Here is a 12,684-nt window from a genome sequence, read left to right as displayed (position 1 = left end):
TTTTATTTATTTTTTCGGTATGCTGATGACTTGCAGTTGGTGGTGTTAAAGGTGATGATGATGAGGATGATGATGATGATTGGAGGATGTATATAGTTGTTTTAATATTTTGTTACGTTTTAGTAACTTTTATAAAAAAAAAAAAATCAAAAAAAAAATTAAAAATCAAAAACCAAATAAAAAATATTTTTGTGCAACCTGTAATGTATGTTTATTTGTTTCATTTACTTTGAAACGTTTGTATTATATTGTACAAAAAGGTGTAATTAATTGGTAAAACAAACAAAACATAATCAAAATAACGATAAAAGCAGTTTTATTTAACATTAGTATTATTTTATTCTCAACATTTTTTCATCGTAAATGCATTGAATTATAATTATGGTCATTATTTTAGACCGGTTTGTGTTTTACCAAATACTTAAACCCGTTTGTGTTTTACTTACATAAAAAATAAAAAAAAAATATTAAAAACTTAAAAAATCAAAAAAAAAATATTGTTTGAATTATGTACATATTTAATTTCAGCCGGACTGTTTCAAGGAAACAAGTCTAGCTATTCTCATGGCCTTGGTGTCGTCATTATTGTGTCAAAGCATATCAAATGTTCAAGCTATCAAAATGAAACTTGGTACACATGTGGCTAGCTATAATACACACATGAATAGCAAGGCCATAATTCTGGTTATTGGTGGTGAATTATGCCTCTTTTTACACTGAACATAAGGCGAGTGTTGGCGTTCACTTTGGTGCACTCTCTTTTTTTGTTGGTGATTATCAACGTATTTTGTTTTTGAATGATTCGCAACATTTCCCTCAGTTATTGTTATTTTCTGTAATAGTGTTGGTAATGTTTGTGCTGATGCTTCTGAAAGCGTATAAATGTAGTTTGTAAACTATTTTAATACCATGTAAATGCTGTAGGGTATTTACATTATTGAGTGTTTATGTTCTACTGTTGTGACTGTATGCATTATTTTGTGTACTGCATGACAATGCTGATTTAGAATTTTGAACACTAATAGTTCTTATTAATTTAGTTGTTGCTGTTACCGCAACTGTTGATGATAAACCATTTATTTAGTTGTTGCTGTTACCGCAACTGTTGATAATAAACCATTTATTTAGTTGTTGCTGTTATCGCAACTGTTGATAATAAACCATTTATTTAGTTGTTGCTGTTATCGCAACTGTTGATGATAAACCATTTATTTAGTTGTTGCTGTTATCGCAACTGTTGATGATAAACCATTGATTTAGTTGTTGCTGTTACTGCAACTGTTGATGATAAACCATTTATTTAGTTGTTGCTGTTACTGCAACTGTTGATAATAAACCATTTATTTAGTTGTTGCTGTTACTGCAACTGTTGATAATAAACCATTTATTTAGTTGTTGCTGTTACTGCAACTGTTGATAATAAACCATTTATTTAGTTGTTGCTGTTACTGCAACTGTTGATAATAAACCATTTATTTAGTTGTTGCTGTTACTGCAACTGTTGATGATAAACCATTGATTTAGTTGTTGCTGTTACTGCAACTGTTGATGATAAACCATTGATTTAGTTGTTGCTGTTACTGCAACTGTTGATGATAAACCATTTATTTAGATGTTGCTGTTACTGCAACTGTTGATGATAAACCATTGATTTAGATGTTGCTGTTACTGCAACTGTTGATGATAAACCATTGATTTAGTTGTTGCTGTTACTGCAACTGTTGATGATAAACCATTTATTTAGATGTTGCTGTTATCGCAACTGTTGATGATAAACCATTGATTTAGTTGTTGCTGTTACTGCAACTGTTGATGATAAACCATTTATTTAGTTGTTGCTGTTACTGCAACTGTTGATGATAAACCATTTATTTAGTTGTTGCTGTTATCGCAACTGTTGATGATAAACCATTGATTTAGTTGTTGCTGTTACTGCAACTGTTGATGATAAACCATTGATTTAGTTGTTGCTGTTACTGCAACTGTTGATGATAAACCATTGATTTAGTTGTTGCTGTTACTGCAACTGTTGATAATAAACCATTGATTTAGTTGTTGCTGTTACTGCAACTGTTGATAATAAACCATTGATTTAGTTGTTGCTGTTACTGCAACTGTTGATGATAAACCATTTATTTAGTTGTTGCTGTTACTGCAACTGTTGATAATAAACCATTTATTTAGTTGTTGCTGTTACTGCAACTGTTGATAATAAACCATTTATTTAGTTGTTGCTGTTACTGCAACTGTTGATAATAAACCATTTATTTAGTTGTTGCTGTTACTGCAACTGTTGATAATAAACCATTGATTTAGTTGTTGCTGTTACTGCAACTGTTGATGATAAACCATTTATTTAGTTGTTGCTGTTACTGCAACTGTTGATGATAAACCATTTATTTTGTTGTTGCTGTTATCGCAACTGTTGATGATAAACCATTTATTTTGTTGTTGCTGTTACTGCAACTGTTGATAATAAACCATTTATTTAGTTGTTGCTGTTACTGCGACTGTTGATGATAAACCATTTATTTAGTTGTTGCTGTTACTGCGACTGTTGATGATAAACCATTTATTTAGTTGTTGCTGTTATCGCAACTGTTGATGATAAACCATTTATTTAGTTGTTGCTGTTACTGCAACTGTTGATAATAAACCATTGATTTAGTTGTTGCTGTTACTGCAACTGTTGATAATAAACCATTGATTTAGTTGTTGCTGTTACTGCAACTGTTGATAATAAACCATTTATTTAGATGTTGCTGTTACTGCAACTGTTGATGATAAACCATTTATTTAGTTGTTGCTGTTACTGCAACTGTTGATGATAAACCATTTATTTAGTTGTTGCTGTTACTGCAACTGTTGATAATAAACCATTGATTTAGTTGTTGCTGTTACTGCAACTGTTGATAATAAACCATTGATTTAGTTGTTGCTGTTACTGCAACTGTTGATAATAAACCATTGATTTAGTTGTTGCTGTTACTGCAACTGTTGATGATAAACCATTTATTTAGTTGTTGCTGTTACTGCAACTGTTGATGATAAACCATTTATTTAGTTGTTGCTGTTACTGCAACTGTTGATGATAAACCATTTATTTAGTTGTTGCTGTTACTGCAACTGTTGATAATAAACCATTTATTTAGTTGTTGCTGTTACTGCAACTGTTGATGATAAACCATTGATTTAGTTGTTGCTGTTACTGCAACTGTTGATAATAAACCATTTATTTAGTTGTTGCTGTTACTGCAACTGTTGATAATAAACCATTTATTTAGTTGTTGCTGTTACTGCAACTGTTGATGATAAACCATTTATTTAGTTGTTGCTGTTACTGCAACTGTTGATGATAAACCATTTATTTAGTTGTTGCTGTTACTGCAACTGTTGATAATAAACCATTTATTTAGTTGTTGCTGTTACTGCAACTGTTGATGATAAACCATTTATTTAGTTGTTGCTGTTACTGCAACTGTTGATAATAAACCATTTATTTAGATGTTGCTGTTACTGCAACTGTTGATGATAAACCATTTATTTAGTTGTTGCTGTTACTGCAACTGTTGATAATAAACCATTTATTTAGTTGTTGCTGTTACTGCAACTGTTGATAATAAACCATTTATTTAGTTGTTGCTGTTACTGCAACTGTTGATAATAAACTTTAACCTGTGTTTGTCCTATTTGGTAGAGTCCTTCTTTTCTTATTGTAGAAGTAGTAAAATTTATTTGTCAAAGTTATTCAAGGAAAGTTTTATACTTATGCTAAAACTAAAAAGTTTGGAAACCTGCTCATTATTAATTTTGATCCAAATAAAAATGCTTTCTCATTCTCGAGTTAAATAATCTAGTATTAGATCTCTTTTGTAGTGAAATGTTTTAGGTTGGAACAAATGTTACTTACCATTGCTTGTTGTATTATACTTATGCAATATGCTTCAATCCTTGTGATCTATTTTCCCCGACAATGTTCATATGTACAGCATTTGACTTCAGAAAGCAGCTGATTGAATATGATTGACTTATGTGGTAGACAATTGAGTGAATATATGAAATTCTTGATGATAAAAGTGTTGAATATGATTGACTTATGTGGTAGACAATTGAGTGAATATATGAAATTCTTGATGATAAAAGTGTTGAATATGATTGACTTATGTGGTAGACAATTGAGTGAATTTATGAAATTCTTGATGATAAAAGTGTTGAATATGATTGACTTATGTGGTAGACAATTGAGTGAATTTATGAAATTCTTGATGATAAAAGTGTTGAATATGATTGACTTATGTGGTATGACAATTGAGTGAATATATGAAATTCTTGATGATAAAAGTGTATTTGTGCTAATGAATAGCAAGGTATGCAACTCTTGCTAAAATAATAGTGTAAGAGTTCTTCCCCTTTTTGATGAAAAAGAACAGTCAAGCATTGTATTTTTCCCTGTTGTAATCTTATTTAATCTTTATTCAAACTTATTTAGATAATTTAGAACTGTGTTTTCATTATAACAAAAACAGTTTGGATGAAAATTATTTTCAAAAGCACTATTAAATCTTGAATTTACAAAAAATGTACCGTAGTTTTACTTGGCTTATGTTCACATCTGCATAATTCAGATAATTATATTATTACTTGTTTAGGTGCTGTTATGTAGGGTCAGTTTGGCAAACCAGTCTGTGTTATTGTTTTAATTAAACAGCATATATTTTTATTAATGGATTTCAAGCACAATTATCAGATTTTAGACTGCAATTACAAAAATGGAGCTGTATATGACTGAAATAGTAATTTGAGGAATTGATTTTTTGTATTGACCTTGTGGCTCATTTACATTTTGCATTTAAATAAATTTATTTGTACATCAATCTGTCATTCCAGTGCAGACCTGATTCCCAGTCCTGTTCCCTTACTGTGTCTGCCTTGTTATAAAAAAAATCAGGGGCCCCTGATTCTGACCTTTTCCCGAAACAAAATGACCAGGCCTGATGTCTCACCTTTGTCCATCCCACTATATCCTGCCTTTCCCATACCCTTCCCCGACCCCTGACCTGTCCCCTTTCAAACCCACCACTTTAAGGGCCCACCCTAGTCATGTCATCTTCTCTAACAGATGTACAAATAGATTTAAGCTTGTAATGTTTTTATACTGCAGAAAAGGGAAAGTTCACCTCTGTTTTGTTCTACATTTGACTCACCTTGTAATCAATATCATAAACCAAAAAGGAAATAGTTATACAAAATTTACAGGCAGCTTTTAAATATTAATAGAATTAGTCCTAAAATCAACACATTGCCAAAACCAGTTAAATATCAAAATTAACACTAAAATGATCTTAGTTAATCTGCATTCATCTTATGCACTTGGGTGTACGTAATATGTGCATCTATCAATCAGAATTTGTAGGTCATTTAGAATCCTTTAATACATGTGTGTTTGTTTTGTTATATTTTGTTTTATAAATACTTTATTATTTGCTAAATATGTCATTGTTTGGTCATATATTGTATTCTGAATATTTTCATAGTTCGCTAAATATATTATTGTTTGGTCATATACATGTATTGTATTATGAATATTTTCATTATTTGCTAAATGTATTATTGTGATGTCATATATTGTATTATGAATATTTTCATACCTCGCTAAATATATTATTGTGATGTCATATATTGTATTAGAAATATTTTCATAGTTCGCTAAATATTAGAAATATTTTCATAATTCGCTAAATATATTATTGTGTTACATGTATCGTATAATGTATTATAAATATTTTCATAATTCGCTAAATATACTGTTGTTTAATCATATATTGTAAAAGAAATGTTTTAATAATTTGCTTTATATATTATTGTTTGGTCATATATTGTAATATAAATATTTTCTTAAATTGTTGAATAAATTATGTACAACATACTAATAATATTAATAATGATGTTTGTATTTTTGTCCAGTGACTGCTAATATACTTAATGAATTATGATGTACGTATTTTTGGCTGGTCACAGCCTGTGAAAATATTAAACCATGTTGTACGGTATTTTGTATATGTTAAACTAGAAGCAATAAATGCCTTTGTTGTTTTTATCCCATTATACATATTTGCTTGGCCAATTGTTTAAATGCCGATATCGAAATGAACTCAATATTTGTGAATCTGAAGTGCACCCTGGCCTGGATTCGAACTTCGGATTGCCTTGGTAAGAAGTGAGAACCCTAACTGAACAATTGTGTTATAACCTTACATTTTCTAATGGAAGGGGGAATTAATAAGTTAAAATAAATGATAACTTACTTTTAAGGCATATTGGTGATTTGTAGTGCTGTAAAAGAGGTACTATTTATTTAGCTACCTGCAAGCAAAATGCAACGGTTGGAAATAAATTAGGCAGCCTTGATTAAACACTTTTTTATTCAAATCTGGTCCATCAATACTTGTTTATATCTTAAAGATACCAAACACGTATTTGTAACCAAAAACTAAACAATATATGATTGAAACCAGAACATATATAAGATTAAAAGGATAACAAGAACAGCCGCAAAATAACTTTGTATTTGAAATCATAAGTAAATGACTATAAGAGCTCTATAAATACATACATTCAAACCTGGCATAGTGTTACAGCAATAATAATTACCATCTCCTGCAACAGCGTCATACTACTTTTTTTACTACTGCAGCAGGCATTTACAACTTTTCTGTGACAGCACTTGGTTCTACCACTTTACTTAAATTACATCAACGCTAACACTGCAGTATTGATCACTGTGGCAAAAATTGGCACTAACCCTTCAACTACATTGACAATGATTGGCACTACCCCTTCACCTACTACGACAATGACTAGCACTAGCCCTTAACCTACTACATCAATGACTGGCACTACCCCTTAACCTACTAAGTCGATGATTGGCACTACCCCTTTTACTACACTGATAATGATAAGCACTACCCCTTTAACTACTACGACAATGATTGGCACTACCCCTTAACCTACTACATCAATGACTGGCACTACCCCTTTTACTACACTGACAATGATAAGCACTAACCCTTTAACTACTACGACAATGATTGGCACTACCCCTTAACCTGTAACGTCAATGATTGGCACTATCCATTCAAAGCTGCACACTCACAGATTGAACATTTTGACAAGATTTTTATTTTTTGTCTTTGTGTAGTTTGAACAAGACAATTTTTGCAAAAATGCATGGAAACCAGTTCTATAACACAGCTGATAAAAAAATTAGATCGCAGACTTCTGTTTAAGTTGAAAAATGATGTTTTCTTAAACCGTTAGCACTACCTTAACTACTACGACAATGACTGACTTTACTACAATAACGGCCCTGATACCAACTTCTAGATCACCAGTTCAACTACTGTGACAGTGATCAGCACTACCTTTTTAACTACAACAACAATGATTGGCTTAACTATTACTACTGCACTGATGACAACTTCTAGATAGCCAGTTTACTACTGTGACAGTGATCAGCACTAACTTTTTAACTACAACAACAATGATTAGCTTGGCTACTATAACCACACTGATAACAACTTCTATATCACCAGTTCTACTACTGTGACAGTGATCAGCACTACCTTTTTAAATACAACAACAATGATTAGCTTTACTACTATAACCACACTGATAACAACTTCTATATCACCAGTTCTACTACTGTGACAGTGATCAGCACCACCTTTTTAACTACAACAACAATGATTAGCTTTACTACTATAACCACACTGATACCAACTTCTAGATCACCAGTTCTACTACTACGACAATAATTGACTTAACTACTACTACCGCACTGATAACTTCTAGATCACCAGTTCTACTACTCTGACAGTGATCAGCACTACCTTAACTACTACGACAATGAGCGACTTTACTACAATATCGGCACTGATAACTTCTAGATCACCAGTTCTACTTCTGTGACAGTGATCAGCACTACCTTAACTACTGCGACAATGATCAGCTTTACTACTACTACTGCACTGATAAAAACTTCTAAGATCACCAGTTCTACTACTGTGACAGTGATCAGTACTACCTTTTTAACTACTACAACAATGATTAGCTTCACTACTACTACCGCACTGAAAACTTCTAGATCACCAGTTCAACTACTGCGACAGTGATCAGCACTACCTTTTTAACTACAACAACAATGATTGGCTTAACTATTACTACTGCACTGATGACAACTTCTAGATAGCCAGTTTTACTACTGTGACAGTGATCAGCACTAACTTTTTAACCACAACAACAATGATTAGCTCGGCTACTATAACCACACTGATAACAACTTCTATATCACCAGTTCTACTACTGTGACAGTGATCAGCACTACCTTTTTAACTACAACAACAATGATTAGCTTTACTACTATAACCACACTGATAACAACTTCTATATCACCAGTTCTACTACTGTGACAGTGATCAGCACCACCTTTTTAACTACAACAACAATGATTAGCTTTACTACTATAACCACACTGATAACAACTTCTATATCACCAGTTCTACTACTGTGACAGTGATCAGCACCACCTTTTTAACTACAACAACAATAATCGACTTAAATACTACTACCGCACTGATAACTTCTAGATCATAAGTTCTACTACTCTGACAGTGATCAGCACTACCTTAACTACTACGACAATGAGCGACTTTACTACAATATCGGCACTGATAACTTCTAGATCACCAGTTCTACTTCTGTGACAGTGATCAGCACTACCTTAACTACTGCGACAATGATCAGCTTTACTACTACTACTGCACTGATAAAAACTTCTAAGATCACCAGTTCTACTACTGTGACAGTGATCAGCACTACCTTTTTAACTACTACAACAATGATTAGCTTTACTACTACTACCGCACTGAAAACTTCTAGATCACCAGTTCAACTACTGCGACAGTGATCAGCACTACCTTTTTAACTACTACAACAATGATAAGCTTTACTACTACTACCGCACTGAAAACTTCTAGATCACCAGTTCAACTACTGTGACAGTGATCAGCACTACCTGTTTAACAACAACAACAATGATTTGCTTAACTATTACGCACTGAAGACAACTTCTAGGGTCACCAGTTCTACTACGAAGACGATGATCAGCACTCCCTTTTTCACTACAACAACAATGTTTTGCTGAATTTCTACTATTACCACACTGATAACAACTTCTCGAACACCAGTTCTACTACTGTGACAGTGATCAGCACTACTTTTTTTTAACTACAACAACAATGATTAGCTTTACTACTATAACCACACTGATAACAACTTCTATATCACCAGTTCTACTACTGTGACAGTGATCAGCACTACCTTTTTAACTACAACAACAATGATTAGCTTGGCTACTATATCCACACTGATAACAACTTCTAGATCACCAGTTCAACTACTGTGACAGTGATCAGCACTACCTTTTTAACTACAACAACAATTATTAGCTTTACTACTATAACCACACTGATAACTTTTAGATCACCAGTTCAACTACTGTGACAGTGATCAGCACTACCTTTTTAACTACAACAACAATGATTTGCTTGACTATTACCACACTGATAACAACTTCTAGATCACCAGTTCAACTACTGTGACAGTGATCAGCACTACCTTTTTAACTACAACAACAATGATTGGCTATACTTCTACTACTGCACTAATAACAAATTTAGATCACCAGTTCTACTACTGTGACAGTGATCAGCACTACCTTTTTAACTACAACAACAATGATTGGCTATACTACTACTTCTGCACTAATAACAACTTTAGATCACCAGTTCAACTACTGTGACAGTGATCAGCACTACCTTTTTAACTACAACAACAATGATTGGCTATACTACTACTACTGCACTAATAACTTTAGATCACCAGTTCTACTACTGTGACAGTGATCAGCACTACCTTTTTAACTACAACAACAATGATGGGCTATACTACTACTACTGCACTAATAACAACTTTAGATCACCAGTTCAACTACTGTGACAGTGATCAGCACTACCTTTTTAACTACAACAACAATGATTGGCTTAACTATTACTACTGCACTGATAACAACTTCTAGATAGCTAGTTTTACTACTGTGACAGTGATCAGCACTACCTTTTTAACTACAACAACAAAGATTGGCTATACTACTACTACTGCACTAATAACAACTTCTAGATCACCAGTTCTACTACTGTGACAGTGATCAGCACTACCTTTTTAACTACAACAACAATGATTGGCTATACTACTACTACTGCACTAATAACAACTTTAGATCACCAGTTCTACTACTGTGACAGTGATCAGCACTACCTTTTTAACTACAACAACAATGATTGGCTTTACTACTACTACTACTACTACTGCACTAATAACAACTTCTAGATCACCAGTTCTACTACTGTGACAATGATCAGCACTACCTTTTTAACTACAACAAGACTGATTGACTTTACTACTACTACTGCTGCATTGATAACAACTTCTAGATCACCACTACTCCTTTATTAAACTACTATGACACTGGCACTACTTCCTCTGCTATTGCAGGGTCACCACTTCTACTACTGTGACAGTGATCAGCACTACCACTTAAAATATGAAAACAATTTGCACTTCTACTGCAACATTGAGCTGAGGAAGCGATCAGCACTACCCCTTTAAGCACCATGAAATTGGCACTACTACTTCTACTATTGCAGCACTGATCATCACTTCCTTTCCTGTGAAAATGATCACCACTTAAACTACAATAACAATGATTTTCATTTAACTACTGCAACACTGATCACCACTACTATTTCTGTGACAGCAATCAGCACTCATTTTACCTTTGAACTTCTATGAAATAGATTGGCTCTACTTCTACTACTGCGGCGTTTATCACCCGACTTCTAATGAGACAGCACATTGGCATTTCTAGTTCTACTTTTTGCAGCATTATAAGAAACTGACTTTAGAGACTTGAAACATTTCTTTTACAGAACACACAACGGGACGACACAAAATTTGTAAACTTTATTTTAGGCTATTCAAACATTATTTAAGACAGTAAAACCAGCATAGCATTTTATATTAGATAAAAATAATGAAGATTTAATCTTCAAATAGTCCAATTAGTTATGTTTTGAAGTGAGAGATTACCGTATACAGAGCCAATGATAATATTTGTGATGCCAGCATAAAATATGAGAAAAACATTACCATTTTGAATTTGCAAAACATATTTCAGCTATGACATTATTTTTCCACAAAAATATGAATACTTTGTCTGCTAATTTAATTCCAGAAAACCATATTAAGATAGTTTCATTTTTCTGCTATCATCATTTTTTTACAGTCACCATCTCTAACATTCATGTGCCACAGTCATGGCTGCATCTGTAGGTCATCTCTGAATCCATCCACCCAAGAAAGAGGTCCTGCAAAATATCAATCAAAATTACATAAATGTCTCCAGGTATGATATGAATCATGTGTAAACGTAGAAACACATACAAGAATACAATGTACACATCATTAAATGCTACCCAAGTGCGGAGAAACATTGTTTAAAGAATTTCTTAGAGGGGTACTGGACACCCGGAACCATTTCCCTGACACTTTTATGCAAACCTTAACTTCTTTATACAAAAAAACTAATACTTTTCCTATGTCTTAACTGTGTATCTTGGAAAGAATACTCTTGTTACCATTTGTTATCAATCAATTTTTTCTACGGAACAGCAATTTAAAGACAGTGATACTCATTGGTGGAAATTAGACTCTTGGACAGCTACATTTTCTGGGAAATGGAGATCAGATTATATTTGATGTTTCTCCAGATATGTTTAATAGATTAACATGAAATTATAAAATTCATTACACTGCCTATGTGTTAATATGTGTTCCTTATCCCAAATTTAGTGTCTTCACTCCATTTAAATAATTGTATCATGCTAACATATGATAGAAAAACTTTGAATTTTCAATAAAAGTCATGCACTTCCATATTTGAATGATAAAAAAATGAAACAGTTATATTCTATTATCAAGTTTATTTTTAGCATATATTATTGATATATAATCATAAACATCAAAATGGTGACTAAAGAAAAGCAAAATGTCCAGTAAAAGAATGAAAGGTCCACTCGGCTTATCAAAATCAATGAGAACCTTTTTATATTATCTGTTTTTAAAGCATAAAAAACAAAAATGCTTGCTTTCTGGCCATGTAAGCTAGCCTGGAATTAAATATGCAGAGCCTCACCGTGCTGTCAAGCAGTCTGATATCAATCCTGGCTCTTAAGTTCAGTTGGAGATGTCAATTCAACATAGCTGAAAAACTGGCAAAGTTCACTGCATCTACGCCATCGGCAGTATCTGCAAGAGGAAGGTGTTGATTTGGAAACTGCATTTATAACCAAATTGAAAAAGTTTTTATCCGTCCTTAGATTAGTATGTATTTATGTATGTAACATGTAATTATTTAACTTATAAACATGATCTTCACTTAGGTATAATTCTAAAAAAGAAAAGGTTAAATCTTGTATCAAAATTTGAATTTTGATGCTTGTAAAAAGTATGGACTATTAATGAATACATAGATGGCTTGTAGTCCAGGTTTTAATCGCTTGCCTGAAG

This window comes from Mya arenaria, chromosome 7, assembly GCF_026914265.1.
Source record: "Mya arenaria isolate MELC-2E11 chromosome 7, ASM2691426v1".
Lineage (NCBI taxonomy): Eukaryota > Metazoa > Mollusca > Bivalvia > Myida > Myidae > Mya > Mya arenaria.
Note: the sequence above shows the minus strand (reverse complement) of the source record.